Consider the following 15,735-nt stretch of genomic DNA (forward strand, 5'->3'; position numbering starts at 1 on the left):
TCGTAATTCCTTTTTATGCCCCTTTCTCTGTTCTTCCCATTTGAGAAAGACCTGTCTCCCTACATCCTATTACCTTTTATTTTGCTCTTTATTTATAATTGCATTTCCTTGTATAAGAGAAAGTGTACAATATTTAAGCTTGAGTATCTGATTTGTTTCACTTAACATTATGGTCTTAAGTTGTGGGCTATTTATTATGCCCCAGTTTATAAGCAGAGAAGAGTGGAAAGAGTTGCTCCATCGTTAGCGTATTTTAAGAAGTGAGTCTGATGGAAGCCTACATGACTCATAGGAACTTTTTGGGTGATATAGACATTAGCACAGCCTCTCTAAAAATGGCCACAGCAGAGACCAAAGAAATGCCCTCTCAGGCTATGGGGATTAATGCAAGATAATGCAACAGCCAAAGTCAAGGGGACTTGAACCCAAATTCCACTCCCCAAAATAAAACCTTTACTAAAAAGACAAAATTAATTATTAACCACTACATATATTTTTTCTGTTCTTTTCCTAATTCAAGAATGCTTTCTTTCTTCCTTTACAAGCCTTGCCTGCATTGGCAATATATCCATAGCAGCTATACCCAGCCCCTTCTCATAACCCCCTTCCCCCAACATAACTATAATTTTATCACCAATAAATGTCAGGGACTTTGTCTGTACAGGGTCTTTTGCTTCTTGAACAAGCCTGGCCATCCTGGCTCTCCATTTATCTCTTTAATTCTGTATCTGAGTTTTTTTTCTCACCTTGTTCCATAGCACCAAGAAGGAGATCAGGACTCACCATGGGGTTCTCCAATATCAAGGTGCATTCACTATCCTAAAAATGACTTATTTATATTTATTGATGGCTGTTTTTCTTCACCAAATTAATCCAAGCAGTTTAATGTTAAAGGGAAAAAAACAGAAACAATGTCTTTGTCAATAGGGAGGGGTGGAGTGTCGTGAGCCGGGGACGCAGAGCACTGTCCAGCAGTGCCTCAAACCTGAAAGAGCAGCGGGGTGGAGATGGGGCAGAGAGAAAAGAAGGACGCCAAGACAAGAGTCTGATCAAGGCGACATTTATTGCCGGCAAGCATCAGCCTTTTAAAGCAAAAAACCACAAACTATTATGGGATGGGGTTACCATAGTAAATGAAACTTCACACAGGAAAAGAGCAAACAGGCTCAACAAAAACAACCACCGTGGGTAGTAGTAACCCAGACAACCACACATCTGAAGGTCAGAGACAAGAAACTGCAACTTTCAGGAATTCCACAAAGGAAATGCACCACCTGCTAAACTGGAGAAACTTAACAAACATGGAGTTACTAAAGTTAACTATACTTACAACTAATACTCATTATTCCCACAATTCCTCCCTTTTTGCTTTAAAACTCTGGTTCCATAGCAAGAAGAAGCTTAAGAGAAACTATAGGCATGTACAAGCCTGCCTTAGGTTGGGAAAAGCATTTGGCTGTCTTACCCGTCATTGGGGTTATCTATTTTATAGGCCTATGACATGATGAAGATTTAACAGAAGCCCCTGTCTTAGGTTGATCAGTCAAACCTTTTCCTCTTACCTGTCTTTGACTTTTCGGACCCTCATTGACACTCTCTTTTTATCTGAGTGAGGTAAAATGCCCAAATTTTCAGAGGACCCTTCCTTAAGGTCCATGAGTGCATGTAATGTTTTGCCCTGTATATAAACTTGATTTGAGATAACACAGTATTTATGATATTTCACATATTAGAGGCCCCATGCCAAAAACATTCAAACTAAGGCTAGTAACTTTGACATCTGACAATAAGCGTATTTCTCCCAATGCAGCAGCAGGTTTCCAAATGTTGGTTGGAGGGAAACTTGAATCTGTTTTCCAAAGTCCTGCAGATAAGCTTAAATTTGTAAAATTTCAAAATGACCAGTCCAAGACTTTCGAGATGTGTCATTAAATAACCTTTCCAGAGGTATAGTAACATAACATATTTTCCATAAAAGCATAGTATTAAGGACAGTGGAGGTTCACCAGTCCCATAAATCCTCATTCTGGATAAAGAAGGGAAACTTTGCTTTTTGGAATGAGATTTCCGCTTGTGCAATGAGACACATCCTGGAGTTTTCTCTGCTGCTTCAGTGTTGGGGTCCCAATCTGGTCTCCTCAGTGGAAACCCAGCTTCAAGCTCTTCAGGGATAGTGGTAGGTCTATAAACATATCTGTAACCATAAGTAGGTGGAGCAGAAGAGAAGGGAGAATACCTGAACCAAAAGGTTATTATCATAAACAATATGCTGGAAAACCTGCATGGTCAAACAATATGAATACATTTTGTATACCAGAAAAGTGGCAATAATAATGAATTCTTATGTCCTGTAATGTAGCTTTGTATCAACAGGATCTTCCTTTTTTTTTGTAACAGAAAATAGTATATTTTGAAGATAACCATCAGAAACATGTTACAATAACATATTTATAATTCAGACCTTTGATGATAACCAATATAGACATTTTTAACAACACATTTAACAAGGCATATCTTTTTATAAGGCTATGAAAATTATTTTGCTGGCTCCCATTATTGAACAAAGATCAGAATAAATTCTCTGAGCAGCTGCTTCTTTATTTACCAAGAGAAGCATATCCAAACTTAAAGGTTATACTTAATTATCTTTTAAGTGTTTTATTTGATCCTATAAAGCCAGGTTGTAGAAATCAACAATCTATTTGTATTTGACGTCATTTTGATCAAGAACATACAAACATCTTTGAACATTTAAAACAGACAAACATATAAGACAATTTTAATGAGTGCACTCAGATGATTTTGGCCAATTGAATTATAAAATCTTTTTGTTATGATTAGTCAAAATTTTTGCCTGTCAAAGTTAACAGAGATCTCTTGTAGAATTAGGGTTAAAGGAATGAATACTCTTCTTGACTATAAATGTAAACCTTTTACAACAAACTTGAAACCAACAAGCAAACATAAATAAATGATTTCCACACACCTTTATATACTTAGGCCTTCTGGTCTTGTATATCTTTCTTTACTTGTTTTTAACAAGATGCAAAAGTATAACTCTTACTTATAGCTTTTCTTATATTTTTCTGTCTCATTTACTATTAAACTTCTATAACAAACTCCAGTTTAAAGTGTCCTTTTTCTGTTTTCATACTACGATTATTTTTTGTTCAGGATTACTCGAAGTGGGTTAGTCATCTGTATGCTTTCCCACGTTGAATCCTATGTAGATGTGACTTGTCTGACCAGTCGTTCAGGTATCCAGACAGGATAGGGGCTATCTGTAGGGAGAACACATACAGAACCTCTTCCCCAAATTATAACAGGATCGGGTCCTTTCCATTGACCTGTAAGAACATTTTTCCAATGAACCTTGGCATAATTGGTGTTGGTTGTGGGATGCCTATGTCTGTCTGCAGCAGACAGACTGGAGGCATCAAGAGTCAAAAAATTTAAAATGAATAAAACATTATTCAAGAGAGTTTGAGGACTCTTGGTATACCATATTCCCCCTTTTATTTTCTTAAGATAAGTTTTGATTGTAAGATGTGCTCTTTCTATTATACCTTGTCCTTGAGGATTATAAGGTATACCTGTAACATGTTGAATGTTTAAGGATTGCAAGAATTGTGAGAATCCTTTACTAAAATACCAGGTCCATTATCAGTTTTGATCTGTTTTGGAATTCCTAACATTTTGAAGGCATATAGACAATGGCTTATGATATCCTTAGTAGCTTCACCCACTCATGGGGAGGCAACAAGAAATCCAGAAAATGTATCGATAATGACATGAACATATTGCAATTTTCCAAACTCTGGGAAATGGCTTACATCCATTTGCCATATCTGATTTGGGGTGATGCCTCTTGGATTAACTCCAAGATGAGGAACAGGGAGCAATGGAGCACAAGAATGACAATTTTTAATAATCTCTCTAGCCTGTTCTCTGGTTATAGAAAACATTTTTGAAAGAGTGTTGGCATTAACATAATGCAGCTGATGAAAAATTTTTGCTTGATGGATGGAGTCACTGACTAAATTGACAGAATAGTAATCTACTATACCCTTAGTGGAAAAATTGGCTAATTGATTACCTGAAGATAGAGGACCAGGAAGTCCAGAATGTGCTAGAACATGTCCAATAAAAAATAGTTTTTTTTTATTTTGAATCAATTTTTGTATCTCTAAAAATAGGGAATTGGCCTAGGATTGTTTATCAAGTTGTCCAGCTGTTTCCAAATAGGGAATTAAATGTACCAAATATTGGCTATCTGTATAAATATTGATTCTATTATCAGAAAATTTTTGAAAAACTGCTAACATAGCACAGAGTTCCACCAATTGTGTAGAAGCATAATTAGTTTGAAATGTGATGGACTGATCATTATGGAAAAGGGGAGCCATGCCATTAGAAGATCCATCAGTGAAAATCAAAAGAGTATCCTTTAAAGGTTGCTAACTGGTAACCTTTGGGAATATAGATGCCTGATTTTTAGCAAATTGAATAAGCTTATCACCAGGGTAATGATTGTCAATCTCTCCTGAATACTGAATAAAAGCTAAAGGTCAAAAATCTGTGGTCTGTAAGAGCCAATTGCATTTTTCTTTATCATAAGGAATTATTAATTTATGAGGTTGAAATCCAAAAGTACGTTTTGAAAACTTTCTAGCCTGCATACAAAGTTTAGCAACTGCCTCATAGTAAGGCAATATACTCTTGCCTGGGTTAGCAGATAAATGGAGCCAATAAATGGGTGCGTTTTGCCATAACACAGCCGTTGGTGTTCCTTGGAAAGGACAAACCACAAAGAACAAAGGCTTAGAATAATCAATGTAGGAAATTTGTTGTTTTTCTATTGCCAATTGAACTGTCTGTAGGGCTTTCTTAGCTTCTATACTGAGCTCTCGAGGGGAATTTGGAGAAGGATCTCCTATTAAAATATCAAACAATGGCTTTAATTCATGAGTAGATAATTTTAAGTAAGGACGTAGCCAATTAATATCTCCTAATAATTTTTGAAAATCATTAAGGGTTTTTAAATGATTGGTCCTTAGAACTATCTTATTATGGGCTATATAACTATTATTTAATTGAAATCCTAAATAAGAATAGGGAAAATTCAATTGCACCTTATCGGGAGCTATGTGAAGGTTAGTGCCTTTAAGACTCAGCACAAGATCAGCATAACAAGACTATAATTCACTCTCATTCAAACAAGCTAACAACAGATCATCCATATAATGTAGGATTTGAACTGTGGGCCAATTTTTTGAACCTCAGAAAGGGCTTTTGCTATGAAATATTGACATAAGGTAGGGCTACTGGCCATTCCCTGAGGTAATACTTTCCATTGATATCTTTTCATGGGCTGAGCCTGATTGATTTCTGGAAGACTAAAATAAAAAATACTGTTTATCCTCATGATGTAAGGGAATAGAGAAAAAGCAATCCTTTGAATCCACTACTATAATTTTGGATTCTTTGGCAATGGCTACTGGGGAGGGAAGGCCTGGCTGAAGAGCACCCATTACTATCATTCTTTCATTAAATTGTCTTAGATCTTGTAAAAGTCTCCATTTTCCAGATTTCTTTTTAATTACAAATATTGGGGAATTCCAAGGAGAGAATGAGACTTCCAAATGGCCAAGCTCAAGTTGCTCCTGTACTAAGCTACGAGCAGCCTGTAATTTTTCTTGGGACAGAGGCCATTGATCCACCCACACAGGAGGTCCAGGCAACCATTCAATTTTTTCTGCGAGGGGTACAGCTGAATCAATGGCCCCTAAATATTCTTTTTCTCCTAAACCTGCTTTTGGGGATGCGCATGGGGTATCATAGGTGTGGCTACTCCCTGATTGTGTTTCCCTAATCCCTTACCTGGAATATACCCCTGATTTAACATTTGTTTTGTGACTAACTCATCAGGGCTACACATGATGGCTCCCATTTGTTGTAAAATATCTCTTCCCCATAGATTCACTGGTAGGTGGGGAACAATAAATGGGTGAATCTTGCCCTGATTTCCATTTTCATCATTCCAATTTAATAGTTGCGCTCTTTTGAGGATTTTGAGTCATGCCTATTCCCCTAAGATGGGAGGCTGTATCTTGGACAGGCCAATTCTTGGGCCAATGTTGTTGAGCTATCACAGTCACATCAGCTCCAGTATCTAAAATTCCCTTGAATGTTTTTTTATTAATCCAAATTGTTAATTCAGGTTTATCTTGTTGGGTAGGCATGACTCAAAATGCAGCAGAAGACCCAAAGTCTCTATTTTGCCTATTTTGAGGAAATAAAAACTTTCCTTGTTTTATATAAGGACAAAGCAATATCTGTGCTATCCGCTCCTGAGCAGGGATAACAGTAATGCCCTCAGGTGATGAAGCTAATATTTTTATTTCACCCGTATAATCTGCATCTATGACTCTTGGATGAATATGAAGCCCTTTTAAAATCCAACTACTCCTTCCTAAGATGATTCCAACACTGCCTTTCAGAAAGGGTCCAAATACTCCAGAGGGGAGAGCTTGTGTCCCCATCTGAGGGGTTAACACTATGTAGGCGGAGGTGTGGAGGTCCAATCCTGCGCTGCCTGGGGTTGCTCTGAAGAGGTCATGAATGGATTTCGATTTGATGCCCCCTGTGGGACAAATTGAATGCTGGGATAAGCTGTTTTCACATTTGTCCTCATATTTGTCTGGGCCTGAGGTGGGCCCTGTTGGAAGTTTTTTTGTCCACTAGGTGGAGCGCTTTCATAATTATTTTTCTGAGAAGAATCAAAGAGTTTTCCCTCCTTGTCAAAAATTGACCTACACTCTGATGCCCAATGGTACCCTTTCCGGCACTTAGGGCATAGGGCTGATCGTTGAGACACAGTCCAGGTTGCTTACAACCAAAACATATGAACTCTTTCATGTTGTGTGAATTGGCCTAAAATGTATCTAAACTCTCCCTTGAGAGGCAGTGGCCATAGCCATCCCTTGTGCCCATCCTTGAGTATATCCTGGTCCTATATCTGCACATAGCCTAATGTATCCTGAGAGATCTGTTTTTCTTCTATAGGGTCAGATGGCAGCCTGATAATTTTTATTAGCATTTTCAAAAGCTAGCTGCTGAATGAATGGCAGGCCATTATCTACATTACCAAAAATCCTCCCCGCAGCAGTAACTAATCGATGTACAAAATCTGAAAATGGCTCATCTGGTCCTTTCCTTATGTTGGAGAGTCTAGAGCTAAGGTCCCCTTTGGACGGAAGGGCAGTCCAAGCATTGTGGGCTGCCAAGGCTATCTGAGCATAAACAGGAGGATCATAATTAATTTGATGAATAACATCCTCATAAGCTCCTTCACCAGCTAACATTTCAAAGTTGATTTGACCCATATTAGCCTGAGCATTATGGCGAGCAGTTTCCTTACAATTATCAAAAAAATTGGATTTCCATAAAAGAAAATCACCGCCATTTAAGGCAGCTTTACAGACCATCTTCCAATCATTGGGAGTCAAAAAGGACCGTTGTAGTGACTCAACAATGGCCAAAGTGAATGGTGCATTTGTCCCATACTGAGCTGCAGCTGTTTTTAATTCTTTGACCATTTTGAAATCAATGGGTTTGTGCCCTCTTACCCTGTTACCTCAGCCATCTAATTCTTCAATAACTGCAAAAGCATAAGAGCTGAAGTTGCCTAAGTCCTCTCCTTCCTTTTTGGCCTCTCTCAGCGCTATCTGGAGGGGAGTGAACTTATAGAGTCTTTCTTCCCCATCTGATATAACCTTTTTATCTATCTTTATTGCTTCTAATTTTCTAAGGAGCATTTGTTTTTCCTCTGCTAATTGAACTCTTTTCCTTAATTTTTCTACCTCTGAGATACTATCTGAGTTGGGGTCTTTTATTTCTCTTATATTCTCTATATCAGATTCAATGGGAGCAGTGGGAGGAGGATGAGCAGTTAATATAGCTCCTACAATACCGTTATTATCTTTATTTTCTCCCTCAGACTCTGAGGAATTTCTTGAATTTTAGTTAGATCAGGATACAATTTTGACTCTCCTCATGTTCTGAATTATGTGATTTAACTTCTCTTAATTCTTCTAAGGTTTCTTTGGCCTCTTTGAGGTGTTTATCTAAGCCTTGTACATCCCTTTTTTGTAAGCACTCATTTATTAAAGACCAGAAAGAAAATGTAATGGCTGGTACCCTGTCAGAATTATGACTCCATAATTTTTCATTTAATTCTCCTCCTACTCTATCCCAAACATCGTCAGTTATTTCCTCTACATCACTGAACCAAGGACAAGTTTCATCCACACAATCAAGAAATTGAAACAATAACTTTTTCTTTGCTTTAATTCCTTTCTCACTGAGTAAAGACTGAATTGCTATGCTGAGTTTCATCTTAGATCCTATGTGCCCCATTGGTACCTGCTTCTCCGAGGACTTTCCCTGCCGGGCTTTCCAGACAGCGGTGTCCTCCTTGTTTTGGTTCTGCCGAACCCTTTTTGACAGCAGGCTTCATGGATTGCTCACCAATTGCCTCTTCAATCAGGTCCCTGTTTGGGCGCCACTTGTAGCGAGCCGGCGACACAGAGCACTGTCCAGCAGTGCCTCAAACCTGAAAGAGCAGCGGGGTGGAGATGGGGCAGAGAGAAAGGAAGGACGCCAAGACAAGAGTCTGATCAAGGCGACATTTATTGCCGGCAAGCATCAGCCTTTTAAAGCAAAAAAACACAAATTATTATGGGATTGGGTTACCATAGTAAATGAAACTTCACACAGGAAAAGAGCAAACAGGCTCAACAAAAACAACCACCGTGAGTAGTAGTAACCCAGACAACCACACATCAGAGACAAGGTCAGAGACAAGAAACTGCAACTTTCAGGAATTCCACAAAGGAAATGCACCACCTGCTAAACTGGAGAAACTTAACAAACATGGAGTTACTAAAGTTAGCAATACTTACAACTAATACTCATGATTCCCACGGTGGAGGGCTGGAAGGGAGGGCATAGGAATAGGGAAAAATAAGAAACAAAATATATAATGTAAAGACATAAATCCCCAATGATGAATGTCATTGTATTGCATATCTAAAATGTTCCAATAAACATAATGATTATTTTAAAAGTAATAGATGAAGAATAAAAAAAATCAGCTGGAATATTTATATGTTTTAGCAAGGTTAATGTTTTCATGTAATACAAGAAAGAATAAAATTATAATAAGATGAATTTTCACAGGTAGCAAAGAATGAATCAAACATAACATGCTGAGTGAAAAGAATGCAGGAGGAACTATGATTCAGCTCCACAAGCAAAGACATAGATCCTCTTTTGAGATAAAGAGGACTCAGTGTTCTGGTAGGAAATTGGTTGCCAGGGTAAAGAAAGAACTTGCATTATTTCAGAAGTATTGGTGATATCAAAATTCAGGCATGGCCTGGTCACATGAATATGGATTTCAAACACCAAAATGTTTCAGAAAAACACAAGAAGAATTTAACCTATCTCACTGTGTTGAAGAGGGTGGATGTTTCCTTTTTTGATGCCATCAAATAACAGACATCAGTAAACAATATATTATATATTATATATAAAGATATAATACACCTAGTTGACCCAATCAGTCTTCCAAAATGTTTTAAAATGATATTCTAGAAAATGGTGAGGAAGACTACAATTTCATGAACATCAATAGAAAGAATCCATTATGCAAGGCAAGCAATTAAACAGAGGGGAAAGACAGGGAAACAAGAACAGCAAAATGATATAACAAGGACAAGCCAATACATTTCAGCTGTAACCATCACTGTAAATGAAATTCACCAATCAAAATAAATAGCCTGGCAGAATGTATCAAGGAACAAGATCCAACATTATGTTGCACAAAGAAACACATTTAACTCAAACTTAAATTTATATATTCAAAATCAAAGGACACAAAATAATACTTCATGCAACAGAAACGAAGAAAAACAGCAGGGGTTTGCAGACAAAGTTAACTTCAAGATAAGAATGATCAAGGTAGACAAAAAAGAACACTACATACTTGTTAAGGGAAAACTCCTAGAGGTACAGATTAGAATCATAAGGCAAACATCAACAAAGATGAAAAATCAAATAAGCACATAAGCACTAACGTAACTGTAATTGGGGAACTCAGTACACCACTGCCACAAAAAGATGGATGAACTAGACAAAACTCAATGAAGAAATATCAGAACTGAACCAAACTTGTAAATAAATGGACTTAATTGATGTCTACAAGGTGTGCCACCCCACAACATCAGAACACACACTCATCTTTGATACACATGTGACTTTCTCCAAGACTGATCACGTACCAGCTCATAGAACATGCTTAAATAAATTCAAGGGAATTGAAAAATTGCATGAAGTTATGTGATGATACTGCAATGAAACTGAAACTTAATGCCAAATGAAAATACAAAAACTACATACACACATGGAAATTTGAAAAAAACAACTTCCTGAACAACCAATGGGTCAAAGATAAAATTAAAGAAGAAATTAGGCAGTTTCTATAATTAAATGATCATGAACATACAACATATTGGAACTTGTGAGACACAAAGAAAGCAGAGCTACCAGGCAAATTAATAGCATTTACTTACCATATCAATAAAACAGAACAAGCTCAAATAAACAACCTAATATTAAATCTCAAGCTGTTAAAAAAAGAATTAAAGTCCAAAGATAGCACAATCGAGAAAATTATGAAGATTAAAGCAGAAATTAAAGCAATTGAGACTAAGATATCAATACAAAGAATCAATGGATTGAAGAGTTGTTTCTTTGAATGTTTAACAAAAGACTGACAAACTTCTAGTCAATCTCATCAGAAAAAGTGATAAAAGATTCAAATGCATAAAATTAAGAATGAAAAGCACCATGAATTTAGGTCAGTGGTGCCATGATTGCCTTGCTGATGCAAGATCCCAAGTTCTATCCCCAGTATTGAAAAATAAAAAGAGGAAAGGGGTGAAATCGCAACAGATCCTTCTGAAGTCAGTATGTATTTCAAGAAACTGTATTCTCATAAGATGGAAAATGCAGACAAAATGGGTATACCAGTTCCTAAATACAAGTGAGTTACCAAAGCTGAGTCAAGATATAAAAGTTCTAGGGCCAGAGATTTAGCTCAGTGATGCCTCTACCTGCCTTGCAAGCCCAAGTTCCCAAGCTCAATCCAGGGTACAAAAAAAATTCTAAAAAAAAACAATGAAATTGAAGACCCAATTTGAAACTCATTAACAAAGAAAAGCCCAGTTTTCAGTGGATTCACTGCGAATTCTATAGAAAATGTAGATAAGATCTAATGCCACTACTCCTCTAATTATTAAATGGAATTGAAAAGGATGAATTATTTTCAAAATCAAACCTGTAATCAATAATTTTCCTGAAAACAAAACCAGGGATGGATCCAACCATGAAATAGAAATACGGGCAAGTCCCCCTAATGAACATAGATGCAAAATTACTCAAAAAGATACTGGCAAAAAATGCAGCAAATCATCAGGAAGATTATATACCTTGGAAAAGTAGGATTCATCCCAGGGATACAGGGATGGTCCAACACATGAAAATCAATAAATGTGGTACATCACATCAACATTGCCAAAGACAAAAAACATATGTCTCGGGCCGGAGATTTAGCTCAGTGATTCTGCTGCCTGCTTTGCAAGCACAAGGACACAAGTTCGATCCCCATACCAAAAAACAAAACAAAACAAAACAAAATATATATCTCAACAGATGCAGAGAAAGCATTTGACAAAGTCCAGCATCCATTCATAATGAAAACCTTACAGAAAGTTGGAACAGATGGCCTTTATTTCAGTCTGATGAAAGCCTCTATGACAAACCAACAGTCAATATCATACTAAATTGTAAAAAACTGAACACTTTCACTCTAAAATCAGGACAAGACAAGGTGTCCCCTATTACCCCTTCTATTCAATATAATTTTGGAAATATTAGCCAGATCCAAGAGACAAGAAAAGTGTTGTTTCAATTTGCATCTCATGAATGACCAGTGATGTTGAACATTTTTTCAAATATTTATTTACTGTTTCTCTCTCTCTCTCTCTCTCTCTCTCTCTCTCATTGAAGCACCATGAAAATAACTTATAGATGGGGAGTTCATTATTAAACCTTAATTTTAATAAGGTCAAATGGAAGCACATTTATGACATATAGTTTTTAGGATTACATATAGGCGCTTCACATTCTTTAGCATCAAATGGAAAAGACAGATTTATGGTACAAAAATGATCAAATATCGACACTGAAGACCTAGCTGCAGCAATCCAGTGCCTACCTTCAGGGTTACTACACCTCCTTCTTTACTCCTTGACTCTCTACTTCTGCCTTATAAGGAAACATGTGATTGTTTTTAAAGCTTACTTTCCCCTGATGGTCCACTAAATTGTGCTTTTCTGAAATTCTCTTTTCACAAGAAGGGATATTCACCTGTGTCTAATGCAAGTTAGTCACAAATTCATGAAACAGAATGTTCACACATGTTGAGACTATCGAGTCTGACACAGGCAGTTGAGTTCCCTGATGGAGCACGTAATTATCAAGTCAGCCCATAGCAGGCTCTTGGCTGTTGTCCCTGGTGTCATTTCTGGGTCTGACAACTGCCTCAGCTGTCAGTGCCTGGGGCTGTGAAAGAGCAGCAGTGCTATTATTTGGCAACTTTAGTGTAAGTGATTGAGACTGCTCTGCTTCAGGGTTTTCTTTACCTAAGAAGTCCTGTGAATTAAAGGGAATTCTCTTCGTTGCTACTAATTTTTTAGGAAAAAAAATCATTTTCAATGAAGAGATTCATATATGTCATACTCATATCAAGCCATCGATAATACTTAATTATGTCAATTTTAAAGACAATGGCATTGAACATGGTGGATATAGTTTTTGGGCCCTAAAGACACAGTTTCCCTTAATAGATCTCAGTAGTTGCTTCAAAAGTTATGAACATCCAGTCCTGCACTTAACAATCAGATGGTCATTATGGTGCAGTTGGAGCTCCAAACATACTTTCACTTGGAACTTGTCTGGGAGATATGATCACAAGGTTGCTTAGATACCATCTCTGATCTGCTGTGCTTCTCTAACTTGGCTTTTTATGAGAGTTTACCATCAATGGGAAAATGCTAAAGCAAGAAACTGTACTTTGGGCTCTTCATCTGTGGATACCAAGAAATAAAACTTTACTACTTAGCTTGAAAGAAGAACAAACTTGAGTCATTTGTGTGAAAATGGATGGACTGTGAGACCATAATGCTAAATGAGAATCAGGAGGTTATATATTGCAGTTTCTCTAATTTAAGAAGCCCAAAGTCAAGTATTTTAGAGTGTACAATAAAAGATAAATGTCAGAGACACAATGAAGTGGACTTTGTGGAGATGTGAAGGGGACCTGGAAAAGGGTATAAAGGGTGAATCAAAAATGATCAAAAGGCAATGGGCCTATGTCCCAATTTCCCATGAGGAACATAATTATGTGTTGCAAACGTATACTAATAAAAAGTCTGTGTTCAGAGAGTTGAAATCATATTTCATACATCACATTACATAGACACAAAAAAACAAAATCTGCTATTAATCCATCTTAAATAGTGCATGGCTATTATACTAAACTCAGATCTACTCGGAGCACCTCAAGGCTTTGAGATAATCTTTCAATGAAGAATTTAATAAAGCTAGTTTTTGGATTGCCAGATGGATTTGCAATGTTCTCCATCTCACAGAGTATCAGAAATCTATGAACTGAGTTCAGAAGTAGAACCTGGCCTGTGCTGAGTGAAGGCAGGTGGAAACCTGGAGTTTAGAAATCAGAGCCAACACTGGTTGACTGAACCTCAGAAAAATAGGAGAGGAAAACAATGGAGCACAAACAGAGAGATTTATTTTGGGGGAGATTTTTGGAAAGAGAAAAGAGAATGAGACTGGATGGAGCAGGATAAGAGGTTGAAATAAGGATTTTATTTTACTTTTTCAAAGAAGCTTATATACTTTGACTACTACTGGCAATGGTCTAATTCAATTAAAAAGTGCTGCAGAAGACAGGAGAATCAATAGAACTGTGGCAAAGTGTGAATGAGTTCAATGCACAAATAGGAACATTGGTCTAGATTAAGTACATACAGAACTGAACACAGATCTCTCATGGAGAAACAGAAATTAAATCATCTTAGGAAGAAAAAGTAACTTAAAGTCATCTATAACATAGCTGTCACTGGAATACCACAAAACCCAAATGGTTGAATATGGTAATTTTCCCAAGTATTTGTGACATTCTGTTTCAGGGTCAAATGATATAATCTAATCACATGTTAATTTTAGAAATGAAGAGACAGTGCACGGAGAGTTGACATAAATTATAGAGGGACATGCAGCTACTGTGTAGCAAAGTAATAATTCAAACAAATACTCTGGTTATACAATTGTCATTCTTCAGTATTCCATCTCTGTCCTCCTATGTTCAAAGTCATTGGCCAGGATTTCTCAGTCACTTATTCTCTTATTTCTCTCTGGCGTGTTCTAGTAGTAAATGTACCTGGAACATTAAGGGAAAGATATAGAAATAAATCTCCTTAAAGCCCCTATCATGTCCTTGTTTTTCAGGCTGTAGATAAAGGGGTTCATCATCAGGTGACCACAGTGCACATCACCAAGGCTACTGGTCTTTTTCTGGAGGGATGGGTACCTGTAGAACTGAGGTACACCCCAAAACCTGTCCCATAGAACAAGGAAACAACAATTAAGTGTGACACACAGATGGAGAAGGCTTTGTACTTTCCACCAGGTGATGGGATTTTCAGGACAGAAGAAACAATTTGAGTGTAAAAAAGAATTATGCCAGAGAGAGGAACAACACCCAGCAGGCCTGTAACCACATATACCAAGATGTTATTGATTAGGATATGAGAACAAGCAAGTTTGAGAATATGAGTCAGCTCAGAAAAAGTGGGAAATCTCCAGGTTTGTGCAGAATGACAGCCACAGGGCCATCAAGATGGCAGGGCATCTAGCACACTGATGAGGAAGGAAAGTAGAACCAGCAGCCAACAGAGTTTGGGGTTCATGATGACATTGTATATCAAAGGGTTACAGATGGCACAAAGCAGTTGTATGCCATGGTTACCAGAATTCCATTTTCTAACCCAAGAAAAGTCAAGGCCAACCAGATTTGGGTGAGGCAGCGAGTGTAACTGGTGGATTTACTATGCAACTGGATGTTCACCTGCATTTCTGGCATGGTGGTGGTGGTGGTGAAACAGATGTCAACAAAGGACAGGCTGGAGATAAAGAAGTACATAGGGGTGTGCAGGTGGGAGTCATGGACGAAAACCAGGATAATGACTAGGTTCCCAAGCACTGTGACTAGGTACATGGACAGGAAGAGTGCAAAGAATACGGGCTGCAGGTCTGGAACTTTTGAGAGTCCCAGGAGAAATAATTCTGCAATTACTGAGAAGTTTCCTGGGTTCATTTTATTCATAAGTCTTAGAGAATAGATGGGAGCAATAAGGAAACAAGAATCAGCCAAAACCTCCTCAATCTTGTCTATATTTTGAGACAAAAATCAGCTACAGGTTTGTCCTCACACTTTTCTTTTCCCACTCTCTTTCCTTTATTTTCTGTTGCCCTCAATACTTATTTTCCTATCCAAACTTTTTTTCTATATTTAATTTTAAATCTACACAT

This window comes from Fukomys damarensis, unplaced genomic scaffold (genome assembly GCF_012274545.1).
Source record: "Fukomys damarensis isolate Sample0158 unplaced genomic scaffold, DMR_v1.0_HiC HiC_scaffold_30, whole genome shotgun sequence".
NCBI classification, from domain to species: Eukaryota; Metazoa; Chordata; class Mammalia; order Rodentia; family Bathyergidae; genus Fukomys; species Fukomys damarensis.